Genomic DNA, 12,526 nt, shown 5'->3' on the forward strand with positions numbered 1-12,526 from the left:
CTTTAAGTATCTGGACGCTATTTCCAGTTATTTTAGCTTAACAAATTTAGCTAAATGATCATTAAATTTCTTCCATTCTTCGTGGTGTTCCTCCTCCTTCTGGTCGCGGACGGCTAGCTCCATAAAATCCATCATCTTCATCTGCCATTCTTCTACTGTTGGTAATTCTTGAGTTTTCTACTTTTTAGCTAACAAAATACAAGCTGCAGTTGTGGCATACAAAAATAGATTAACATCTTTCTTGGTCAATTCCAACCTGAAACTCTTCTTAACCTGAAGCACCACTTTAGCTAACGGGGCCTCCCGCTGCTGCCACGCTGCTCCCTCACAATTTCTGTTCTCAACCTGAAGCAAAGTTCTTAACCCGAGGTACTATTTCTGGGTTAGCGGAGTCTGTAACCTGAAGCGTCTGTAACCTGAGGTACCACTGTACAGGGCATGAAGCGTAATAGAAATGTGGAAACAGCTTCTCTTCCAAGATGCTTCTAGCTTCCCATGAAGAAATTCATGTGATTGAGCAGGTGGTTGCTGAAGAACTCCAGGCATGCCTGGAGGATGGGGACCATTTGGATCCCTTCCAATCGGGAATCAGGCCTCATATTGGGACTGAAACTGCCTTGGTTGTGCTGGTCGATGATCTCCGGCACGCTAGGGACAAAGGTGAAAGCTGTTTCCTGGTTCTTCTGGAGCTCTCAGTGGCGTTTGATACCATCGACCACGACATCCTTCTGGACCGTCTAGAGGAGCTGAGGGTTATACAGTGGTTCCACGACTTCCTGGGCCGTGTTCAGAAAGTGGTGGTGGGGGATCAGTGTTCAGACCCCTGGGCTCTCACTTGTGGGGTGCCTCTGTTAAGAGAGGCTCAGAACTTACAGGGTAAAGAGTTCTGAGTGATGACGCCTCACATTCTGAGGGCGGGTTTAGAACACGGAAGGGGTGTGGTTTCTCTGTGTTCTTTCAGTCTGCGCTTTTGCTCCAAGGAGAGAGCAAGCGAGATGTCCGCTCTGTCTCCAGGCAGGAGATTTATAGCTGTTGTGTTTTGCTAAGGAATAAAGACTTTAAGATAAGGAGACTGCTAAGTGTCAGCCTGAGTTATTGCCACCACACGACAGAACGTTTCAAGCTTCTACTTCCGCTGTGTTTTACGCTCTGCTGAGTCAAAGGTACCAGGGGGGAAGACCAGAGCTGCGCAAGAGAAGTGTGCCGGACCCCCTGGACGAAATTGACCCTAAACAGGTTATGGAGGTCAGCAATAAAGATAAGCAACGTTCGTGCGTGTGAGGAAGCTGCAGCCAAAGGCCAGCTGATGAGACGCTGGGAAGTGAAACTGCAGGCAGAATCGGCTGAGGAGCAGCCAAAGGCCAGCTAAGGAGTAGCTGGAGCCAGCTAGAGCGAAGGGAGCTCGCTGGGAAGGATCTGCCGGACCGGGAGGTGCTACTGTATCGTAAGTAGGCTGGGCCCCCGGGGGAGAGATGGCAGACAGCCATGAATCGTACTCCGTCCCTTTTGAGAGGCTGGACGGCAAGAACTGGGAAGAGTGGAGTAGGAAGCTAAAGGCCTGGCTACAAGCCAAGGGTCTGTGGGAGGCGGTGCAACAGGCCCCATTGCCCCAGCCAGGAGCCGGAGCAACGGCAGCGGAAGTCGCAGAAGCTCATGCCTCGCGCAGAAGGAACCAGAAGGCCCTGGGAGCTATAGTGCTCAGCCTGGAGGGTTCGCAACTGCCATTGGTTGAGGGGCTTGAGACTGCTGTAGAGGCCTACCGTGCGCTGGAGAGAGTGCACCACAGAACAACAGCTGGGGCAAAGATACACACCACCAGGCGCTTGTTTGAGATGAAGCTGCGTCCTGGGGTCAGCATCAGGAAGCATGTAACTGAGATGCTTTCTGTGTTCAACCAGCTGAGATTGCTGCAGGTGAACTTCTCAGAGGAGCTGAAAGTTTATATCTTGCTCAGCTCTCTGGATAAGAGTTATGACAATTTGTGTCTAACTCTGGAGTCAATGGATCCGCAACAGCTGACGCTGGAATATGTGACCGGCCGTCTGGGGGATGAAGAAGAACGGCGTATCAGAGAGGGCAAGGCTGGCTCGGGCGGCTCCTCCAGTAGCAGGGGGGCCAGACCAGCGGAGTGCTCTGTTCAGGCTTTTTCCGTTCGCCGCTGCTTTGTTTGTAACTCCCCGGACCACTTGTGTCGCAGCTGCCCACAGAGAGCAAAGGAGCCAGGGCAGGATGTTTCCAAGGTTGCTTCCCATGGGAACCAGCCGGGTTTTCATGGCAACAGAGGGAGTAGGCGTGGGAAACCGCAAAAGGTACGCGCTCCAGAAGGGGAGGAAAACGTTTATCAGCTGTCTGCGTCTATGGCAGTTTTGGACAGCAACAACACCTGCAGCGAAAGCTCCAAGGTCGGGGGCAGCAGGAAGTCAGTTGCAAAGGCAACAAAGGACAACTCCGGAGGGGGGAGAGTGCTACGTTGGGTTGTTGACTCGGCTGCGAATGCCCATTTGGTAACAGCGCCACCTGATGGACAAATGTGGAACTGCAAGGCTGTTTCAACTGAGAAAACAGTTAGATTTGCTACAGGTTCACAGGGACGTGTAACCCATGTTTCTAACATGTTTGTCTCTTTTTTACAGGCTGAATTGAAGGTTTATGTTCTCCCTGAGATAAAACATTGCCTGCTATCTGTACCGTGCCTTTTACAGGAGGGATATTCTGTGAGTTTTGAAAAAAATGTTTGCACAATTTCCAGAGGTGGAGAGCAACTGGTACGTGTTGAGAAAAATCAGAACAACCTCTTTGTTCTGAAATCACCTCTCGAGGGTGAGGGGAATACTGGGAAGGCCACTGATCACACTCATGTGTCGTGTGCTTGCGTGTGGCACAAGAGGATGTCACATGGGTCCTGTGAGGACGTTCAGATGTTATCAGAGTGCACCAAAGGTTGCAAGGTAAAAGAATGTGGTAAACCTTTGAATTGCAAGGCTTGCAGGAAAGCCAGAAACAAGGGATTTAGCCATCCCAGGGTGGAGAGAGTGACCACAAGGCCTTTTGAGCTTGTGCACGCAGACCTGTTTGGGCCTATGCCTCAGCCAAGTCTGGGCAAAGCCAGGCATCTGCTGATTTTGATCGATGATTTTACTAGGAACGCATGGGCTTTCACGCTGAAAGCTAAGGAGGTAGCAGCGCAACTGATCAAAGATTGGGTTGCAGAGGTGGAACAGAGGTTCTCCACCAAGGTGCAAGGTTTCCAGTTTGACCGTAGTTCTGAGGTCACTGGGTCTGCTCTAAAGGGTTTCTTTCGCCAGAGGGGGATACGTCACAAGGTGACTTCGCCTCAGAAGAGTGGCGTGACAGAGCTTAGGAGTAAAGCTCTGGTTCGAGCATCCGAAATTCTACTGGATGACTCTGGTTTGCCTCACAGTTTTTGGGGGGAGGCGGTAAAAACGGCCAATTTCTCGATGAACAGGTGCTACAATGCAGTGGTAGGTGACACCCCATATTTCTTGCTCAACGGACAGAAGCCACAGGTGCATTTCTTCCGTTCGTTTGGTTGCAGGGCCATGGTGCCTGTACCAAAGTGGTTGCAGCAAGAGGGTGGTCCAAAGTACCAGGAAATGATCTTCTGTGGGTATGAACCCGCGACAAAAGGGTGGAGATTTGCATATCCAGAAGGTGATCAGACCAAGCTTCTGGTCAGTAAACAGGCTGAGTTCTTTGAGCAGGATGGTTGGGCAAGGCGCAAAGTGCGCTCTGACGTTCACTCAGATTGTCTGTCTGACGCTGAGGAGGAAAGAGAGCCAGAGCCTGAACCTGCTGGTGGAGACCAGGTCCCTGAACAGAGTAGGGCGTCACCACAGGTTGTGAAAGGAGTGTCCAAGAGTGAGCCCTCATCTCCTGTGCGCATAATGGAGAAAGCTCACAGACGTGTCAAGTCAGAGGGGGAGTCTGATGAGGAAGACGCAAATGCTGGCCCCAGTGGGTCAGGAGGAGCACCCCAGTTTGTGCCCAGGCGGTCATCGCGGGCTACAAAGGGAATTCCACCTGAGAGGTTTCAGGTCACAAATGCGTGGGTTGGTTTCGCACAGTGCGAACCTGAGGTTTGTGAGGTTCAACAGGTGCCTAACAACGATGCCAGGAAGGGGCGGAAGGCAATGGGGAAGGTGTTGAACACTCAGAAGTCCCCTCAGAACGTGATTCGAGAGGGGGTGTTAAGAGAGGCTCAGAACTTACAGGGTTAAGAGTTCTGAGTGATGACGCCTCACATTCTGAGGGCGGGTTTAGAACACGGAAGGGGTGTGGTTTCTCTGTGTTCTTTCAGTCTGCGTTTTTGCTCCAAGGAGAGAGCAAGCGAGATGTCCGCTCTGTCTCCAGGCAGGAGATTTATAGCTGTTGTGTTTTGCTAAGGAATAAAGACTTTAAGATAAGGAGACTGCTAAGTGTCAGCCTGAGTTATTGCCACCACACGACAGAACGTTTCAAGCTTCTACTTCTGCTGTGTTTTACGCTCTGCTGAGTCAAAGGTACCAGGGGGGAAGACCAGAGCTGCGCAAGAGAAGTGTGCCGGACCCCCTGGACGAAATTGACCCTAAACAGCCTCAGGGTTCCATCCTCTCCCTCATGCTTTTTAACATCTACGTGAAGCTCCTGGGAGAGATCATCAGGGGGTTGGGGCTGGGTGTTCATCAGTATGCGGATGATACCCTGCTCTAACTCTTTTAAATCAGAACCAGTGAAAGCGGTGAAGGTCCTGTGTGAGTGTCTGGAGGCATTTGGAGGATAGATGGCAGGTAATTGATTGTGGTTGAATCCTGACAAGACAGAAGTGCTGTTCTTGGGTGACGGGGCGGGCTGGTGTTGAGGACTCGCTTGGGCTATTGCAACACATTCTATGTGGGGCTACCTTTGAAGGTGGCCTGGAAACTACAACTAATCCAGAATGCGGCAGCTAGACTGGTGACTGGGAGTAGCTGCCGAAACCACATCACACCGGTCCTGAAAGACCTACATTGGCTCCCAGTACGTTTCTGGACACAATTCAAAGTGTTGGTGCTCATCTTTAAAGCCCTTAACCGCTTTGGCCCAGTATACCTGAAGGAGTGTCTCCACCCCCATCCTTCTTTCTGCACACTGAGGTCCAACACTCAGGGTCTTCTGCTGGCTCCCTCCCTGCGGGAAGTGAAGTTACAGGGCCTTCTCGTTAGTGGCACCCGCCCTGTGGAATGCCCTCCTACCAGATGTCAAAGAAATAAACAACTGTCTGACTTTGAGAAGACATGTCAAGGGAGCCCTGTTTAGGGAAGCTTTTAATATGTGATGAATTATTGTATTTTAATATTTTGCTGGAAGCCACCCAAAGTGATTGGAGAAACCCAGCCAGATGGACAGGGTATAAATAAATTATTGTTATTGTTTTAAGGACTTTACCACGCAACATGGGAATCCACATTCATCTGAAGTTCGGGAGCAGTTGGACAATCCCCAGATTCAGGGGATCTCCATTTGTGGCCATCTGGTAGAAAAAGGGGAACTGGGTTTTATCATGAATAGTAGGAACAGTGTATCCATAACTTGCCCAGGATGCAAAGGGAGAGGCGAGTGCTGTGCTCTGGTTCCAGGACAAATCTCAGACAGTTGACCAACTATAGTCCCCCACACATGCACACAAAGAACAAGACAAAATGCTGACCGTGGAGAACGGGAGGAGTTCTTCCAGGAATGCCTCCAAACTCAATATTTTGTGGGACTGAATCACATCCCAGAATATTAGACTAGAGACTCAGCTACGTTACTCAAAAAACTGTTTTGAATGCATTGTAAACAAGCAACATGGTTATTAAATGCTGTTGCGGCGTGTCATAGGGCATCTGACACCAGTCTTGAGTGCACCTGCTTCCAGGTTCCATCCCACCCTCACCTTTGGGAGAGTCCAAAAAGGAAAGAATGAAAAGCCCATGGCAGAGGCACAATTCCATCCTAACACCGAACCAGCCATACCTGTGGGATTTTGTAGATGCTTGACACAGGTGACATATGTCTAGAAATATCAGCTTCAGCACCTTCAAGAACAGCCAATAGGTTATTCCTCTTCCCACAGCCATAGTTTGGAATGTCTGCGTGCCCAGTAGAGAGCAGGTCTAGCAGGGCATCAGACGTCATCCATGCATTAGAATAATGGTCATAGATGACATAGCCGAGGGTGACGTTGGGTAAGAGCCTGGGGTCCTGATCGATTTCACGAATGGCAGCCAGGAAGGACAGGATATTCCAGTATTTCCCATATTTAGAGCTAGAACGAAAAAGTGCCCCCCTCCACTGAATGAAAACAACATTTCTAATTCTTGCTGTATCTAAACTCTCAGCTGTTTCCAGCACAGAAAATAAAACAAGTCCACCCTGAGATGCTTAAATACCTTCCATTAGCGACCTGTAGGAGAGAGCAAAGGCCCATCAGCCTCACTGAAAGTGGACTGACACCATAGTGAAACTGTGACCACAACTTTCACCATCATGAACATTTCATGAATATTTTGCAGGTGGGATTCAAGCAGTTGGTCCCTTACCTTTACCGCCCCAACCTGGCCACAGTGATCCATGTGATGGCCACCTCCAGGCTTGACTACTGTAATTCGCTCTGCGCGGGGCTGCCCTTGAAGCTGTTCCAGAAATTCCACCAGGTGCAAAATGCTGCAGTGAGGCTCCTCACGGGGTCTCTGCCATGGGAGCATATTCACCCAGTGCTTTCCCAGCTGCACTGGCTCCCGGTGGAGTACAGGGTCAGATTTAAAGTGCTGGTTTAACCTTTAAAGCCCTTCATGGCCTAGGACCCTCGAACCTATGGGACCGCCTCTCCCGGTATTGCCCATGGAGGACCTTAAGGTCCATAAATAGCAGCACCCTAGAGGTCCTGGGCCCTGAGGAAGTTAGATTAGCCTCAACCAGAGCCAGGGCTTTTTCAACACTGGCTCTGGCCTGGTGAGACCAGGGCCCTGCAGGATCTGATTTTTTTCTGTAGGGCCTGTTAGACAGAGTTGTTCCGCCTGGCCTTTGGCTTAGAGTCAATTTGATTCCCTCCCCCTCTTTCTTTTTCCTTTCTCCTTCTGTGATGGGGCTGCGTTTTAACGTTTTAATGTTGTATTTTAATCTTGTTTTTAAGTTGTATTCATTCAGCTTGTTTTTATTATTGCTTGTTAGCTGCCCTGAGCCCGGCCTTGGCTGGGGAGGGTGGGGAATGAATAAATAAATTATTATGATTATGATTATTATCATAGAGCACCACATAATCAGGATGAATGCTGAATCAGCAGGGTGTCTGGAGAAGCCTTGAAACAGGTGGAAAGCATTATTGTTTGGTTGACTGATTCATTGAATTAGAAGCAGGATGTCACCTCACGTTCCTCTCAAAAATGGGGTCCATTTTAGTGGACCCAAAGGAGAACTTTGGACAAATCCCTTGAGTTTCCATGAGAAGTAAAGGAAAGGGGAAGGGGGAAGAGTGATGTTGTGTCAGGCGTGGAGAGTTCTCCTCTCCCTTTGGTAACATCACAGATAAGAATTAACAAGCAGTTGATCTATTTATAGTCCTTTTATTACAGCACCATGTTGCAAGCAGAAATACACAGCTCTTTGCAAGGAGGGCATTTGGCTGCTCTAAATCCTCCTTCTGACTTCCGTAGCGTTTTAGGTGCCAATGGGAAGTTCTTCCCTCCCTCTGACTTCTTTGCTCTCTGATATGTTCAGACCTCCGAGTCTGTGGTGAGGGGGGTTCCCCACACTCTCAAGTGACATCTCAACTAGCTGCCCCCTCCCTTTGGGTTCCCGTGTCATTGTCTCGTACCTGGGCAACTCCTCCCTCAGCTGTTCAGCTTCTGTCTCTCTCTGCTTCTGAACACCCTGTGAACAAGGGTGTTTGTGTGACTTTTCCCCCTCCATCTCTCCATCGGAGAGGAAACTGGTCTGCCATAGAATGCATTCCCCTGTCCTCGTCTTTAGACTATTCCCTGACATGTTGTGATCATTTGGGTTGCCCTTTTTGTAAATTTTGATGTGTTATGGGGTGCTGCAAGTTATTATTCTCTCCCCAGTGCTATTTAAGATCTATACGCTATTTAAAATCTATATGAAGTCATGGGGTGCGGTCCTGAGGAGCTTTGGAGCAAGGGGCCACCAGTATGCCGATAACACACAGCTCTAGGGACATGGCTGGCAGTGCGATCTACTGAGCTTCTTGGGCTTGCTTGTCGGGAGGTTGGCGGTTTGAATCCGTGCGACAGTGGCAAGCTCCCATTGCTCTGTCCCAGCTCCTGCCAACCTAGCAGTTTGATGTTGTTTTTTAATTTTTTTATTTGAATAAAATAAATAAAGAAACATACAACAAAAAACAATACAAGATTCAAATGCCAAAATTCCGCTGAATCTCCTGACTTCCCCCCAACCCTTCTGTAGGTCCTAGTGGTAATATTTACACCTGCATATCAAAACTGTCCAAATTTTGTCTTTCCAAATTGTCCATACTTTCCATTAATTTACAAGTGTGGTTAAAATCCTGCTAATGTTTTAACCTGCTCACAATGGTCTTGCTTTTTGAGCTTCCCAGTTAATTTTGCCATTTCAGCATAGTCCATCAACTTGGTTTGCCATTCTTCTCTGCTCAGGGTTGTTTCTTCCATCTCTGGGCTCGTAGCATCCGTGCAGCTGTTGTCGCATACATAAACAATCTTTTCTGGTCCTTTGGTATGTTGGTACCTATAATTCCTAATAAGAAGGCTTCTGGTTTTTTAAACAAAAGTTATTTTAAACATTTTTTCCAATTCATTATATATCATCTCCCATAATTTTTCAGTTACTTTATAGCCAAGTGGGGGGAGAATGTGGGAATTTTCCAATGTTATCCTGATGACAGTGAAGAGACTGAGGATAATCAACAGCAAAGGCCCACACCCACTAATGAAGATTCTGAATCTGAATCTGAAACTGAATCGTATGATTCAGGGGATTTCAAGAGTGCTATGGCCTCTATGCGACCCTCTGAAGGCTCTGATCGAGAACTGGAGGAACCACTGTTCCCTATACAGTAGGCCACTTTTCTCCTAAGAAAGAAGAGGAGAGTGTTGAAGACTTATGACTAATTCGCAGGTCTGAAAGAGCCACGAGAGGTAGACCTCCAAAGAGATTTGCTGATTAATTTACACATCCACCACATATGATAAAAGTGAACAAGGTCCCATAAATTTCAAATCTGTTTTCCATTACCTCTCCCAATCTGCCATTTGTATATTGTGTCCCAAGTCCCAAACTCTGGCTTCCATCAAGGTGTCCCATCGTGCCAGAAGCGGTTTAGTCCTGTTGGCCACATGACCCGGAAAGTTGTCTGTGGATAAACACCCGATCCCTCATCCTGATAGCGAGATGAGTGCCACTCCCCATAGTCGCATTTGACGAGACTGAACCATCCAGGGGTCTTTACACTTTTACATTAACACACAGCTCTCCTTCTCCATAACAGGAGAGTCTGTGAAGGCTTGTGACCAGTGTCTGGATGCAGCAGTGGACTCCATAAGGTCCAATAAATTGTGTTCAAATCCTGGAAAGTCCACTTACCTTTAATGGTCAGGCGGTGTTGCGGCCAACCAAGTCCACGCCCGCAATTTGGTGCCCTGCTGGGGAGGGTTGCAGCCTGCCTGCGGATTGACCAATTGTGCCAGGCTTAGGTGCAGGCATTCCACAGGGGGTGGGCCCAACTGGCCAATGGGCATTGCTTGGCCCCGCTCCCTGGAGGGATAACTTGGGGCCTGCCCAGGCCTCCTCCCCAGTTTGTCGTTGGATCTCCCACCCTCCGCCCCCTTTTTCATATGTCTTATTTTCATACTAAGACCTTCCTATGAACACTGTCAGCAGCCATATTTGGGGCCTGGTGTCGGAACTCTGCACGACCGAGCTACTCCTCCTCGGACATTCTCCGTCATCTCCACCGACAGTAATAAATGGCCTAAGCCTTTGATGAGGCTCTAAGCACGTTCTCATTCCCCAGAGTATACAAACATCAGCAGAAGGACGAGAAATATATGAGCTACATTGCTACGTTTTATTTCTAACTACGCAGGACAGAAAAGAATATACATCTGCTCTCTGTGAAGGCAGAGAACCAACTGGAACAAAGAAACAGGAAACCAGTAATAACAACATCCGTCTCTCGTGTCCCGTGAAACTTCCAACAGTCTGGAGTGTAAACAGAGTCTTGTGACTCCAAAATCTGCACAGTGGCATAAACAGAAACCTAACACCTGTCAGGAATTTTTCCACTTGGCAACTTGGCCCTGGCCATTTGATTTTCGCCTTCCTCATCGCAGTACTCACAACTTTGTGAGGTTAGGCATTGGGTAAGCCTTAGTCTTGGCTGGAGGGGAGGTTACAGCCTCTGTCCGCCGCTTCTTGGTTAAGGGTATCCTGTTAAAGGGATCTGTGAGGAGTTGCTACTGTCTGGATGCCCAGGTGGGGGCTAGGGCCATAGCACTCCTCCAACAGGGACCCCTCGGTGGTTATCCCTATTTGATGTAAGTCATGGGGGGCAGGTGTGGACTACCCTTAGAATCACCCCCAGCAGATGGACTGGCGTGGAATAAATAGCTATACGCAATGCCGATGCCAAACCATTCACATCTGTAATCAATAGAGCTGTGGCTCATTTGGACCCAATGTTATGCTGTTGTCTTGTCTGGTTTTTCATCACTTAGGGAGTGACAGGAACACAGGAGCTTGGCGCACAATTTGTAGGCTCTTTGGATGATTCCCACTTCTAGGTGGAGTTGCACTTCCCCTAAAATAGCAAGTGCATAGTTTGGGGGTACTCTTGGATACACCTTTGTCACTAGAGACCCATGTGTCCTCTATGGCTGTTTGTGAACAGGAATAGCCTGACCACTGGAGCAATGGAAAAGTTGGAGCTGGACTACTGCAATGCACTCTTTCTGGGGCTGCCCTTGGGTCTGGTGCAGAATCTCTAGTTGGTGCAACGTGATGTGGCCAGATTGTCCTTCCGAGATTTTGGTCAAGAACATCTGGCACCCCACCCCCCATTTGAAGGACTATCCACTTAAACCTATTTTCTGCTTTCTGCAACTTCCATTCCTGATCCACCAGAGGACCTCTTCTCTTATTCCATAACTACTAAGCTTACATAGGAGGCACCTTGTTGAAAGCTTTTTGGGAATTCCAAAATTCCAAAATGTCTGTTTCTTTATTAAATTTCTACACTGTCCTTCACCCAATGATCTTAGGGTGGTTCACAGCATAAAAATACAGGATAAGACCAAAAAGTATATAATAAAAACAAGAACAAAAACAAAACCCAAAAAACCTACAAAAAAATCTCCTGAATCGCCTCTGTCTTTACGTGCAATTTCAGTTCCCTTGGTCACCTCTCAAATTCATCAGAATAGCCCTATCCCGTGTTAGCATCAGTGCGGGGGAGGGGGGATTCTGCAAGGGCTCACGTATGACAGTTCAGGGAACTTCTAACTCTTAATCTTGGGATTTTTCACCAAACTTTGGCATTTGCATCTCACAGTTTGGAGGCAGATCTTGGAGTTTTCGCAAACATGTTTTTCTTCAGCCCTGCAGTTGCAGGTGGAGCTGCATAAAGTGTTTAGGAACTTGCAGAGGTGGTACTTCTTCTCCGTATAATTATCAAAATGATAGTGTGTGTTGTTTTTTTGCTTCCAAAGATCACATTTGAGTCCACTAAACGTGATGTTATGGATATGAGGCAGAAAGGTCTGGCAGATATATGCCTCCTGAGCCACCCAAAACTTGGGGGGGCTGAGATTTAGGACAGATGATAACTGCACCAGAATGAGGTTGGCTTGACTTCTCTCCACTTCAGATGTGATCCCTCTGCAGGGCTCCGTTAGTAAGAAGAAAGTTACTGCATCTTGCAAGGACCACAACAAAAGACTTCTAATTCTTTGTAAGGGAGGTGCTCGTTCCTGGGAGGAAAAAGATGGTCCTCATTCTACTGCTTCTACTGCCTTATGGGGACTGTGGGAAACTGAAGACAAAATGCCTCTTGTCTTTGGAAAGGGATGAGATAGATTCACCTAATTATTTCAGGCCAGGAGACCACCTCATCAGTGGGGTCCTTTCTGCCACAAACACTGTGTTTCATCATCATATCTTTAGCCAATGTCCTTCCACCAGCTTTTATTGGTAAGACGTTTTGTGGGGATGGATATTAAATATTAAAATATTATTAAAATAAAATATTAAACTACAGTGGTCTGTTAAACATTAAAAGCTTCCCTAAACAGGGCTGCCTTCAGTTGTCTTCTAAAAGTGTAGAAGTTGTTCTTCTCTTTGGCATCTGGTGGGAGGGTGTTCCACAGGGCAGGTGCCACTACCAAGAAGGGCCTCTGCCTGGATCCCTTTAACTTGGCTTCTTGGAGTGAGGAAACCTCCAGAAGGCCCTCAGCGCTGGACCTCAGTGTCCGGGCTGAACGATGTGAGTGGAGACGCTTCTTCAGGCCGTTTAGGG

The sequence above is a fragment of the Podarcis raffonei genome, chromosome 2 (assembly GCF_027172205.1).
Source record: "Podarcis raffonei isolate rPodRaf1 chromosome 2, rPodRaf1.pri, whole genome shotgun sequence".
NCBI lineage: Eukaryota > Metazoa > Chordata > Lepidosauria > Squamata > Lacertidae > Podarcis > Podarcis raffonei.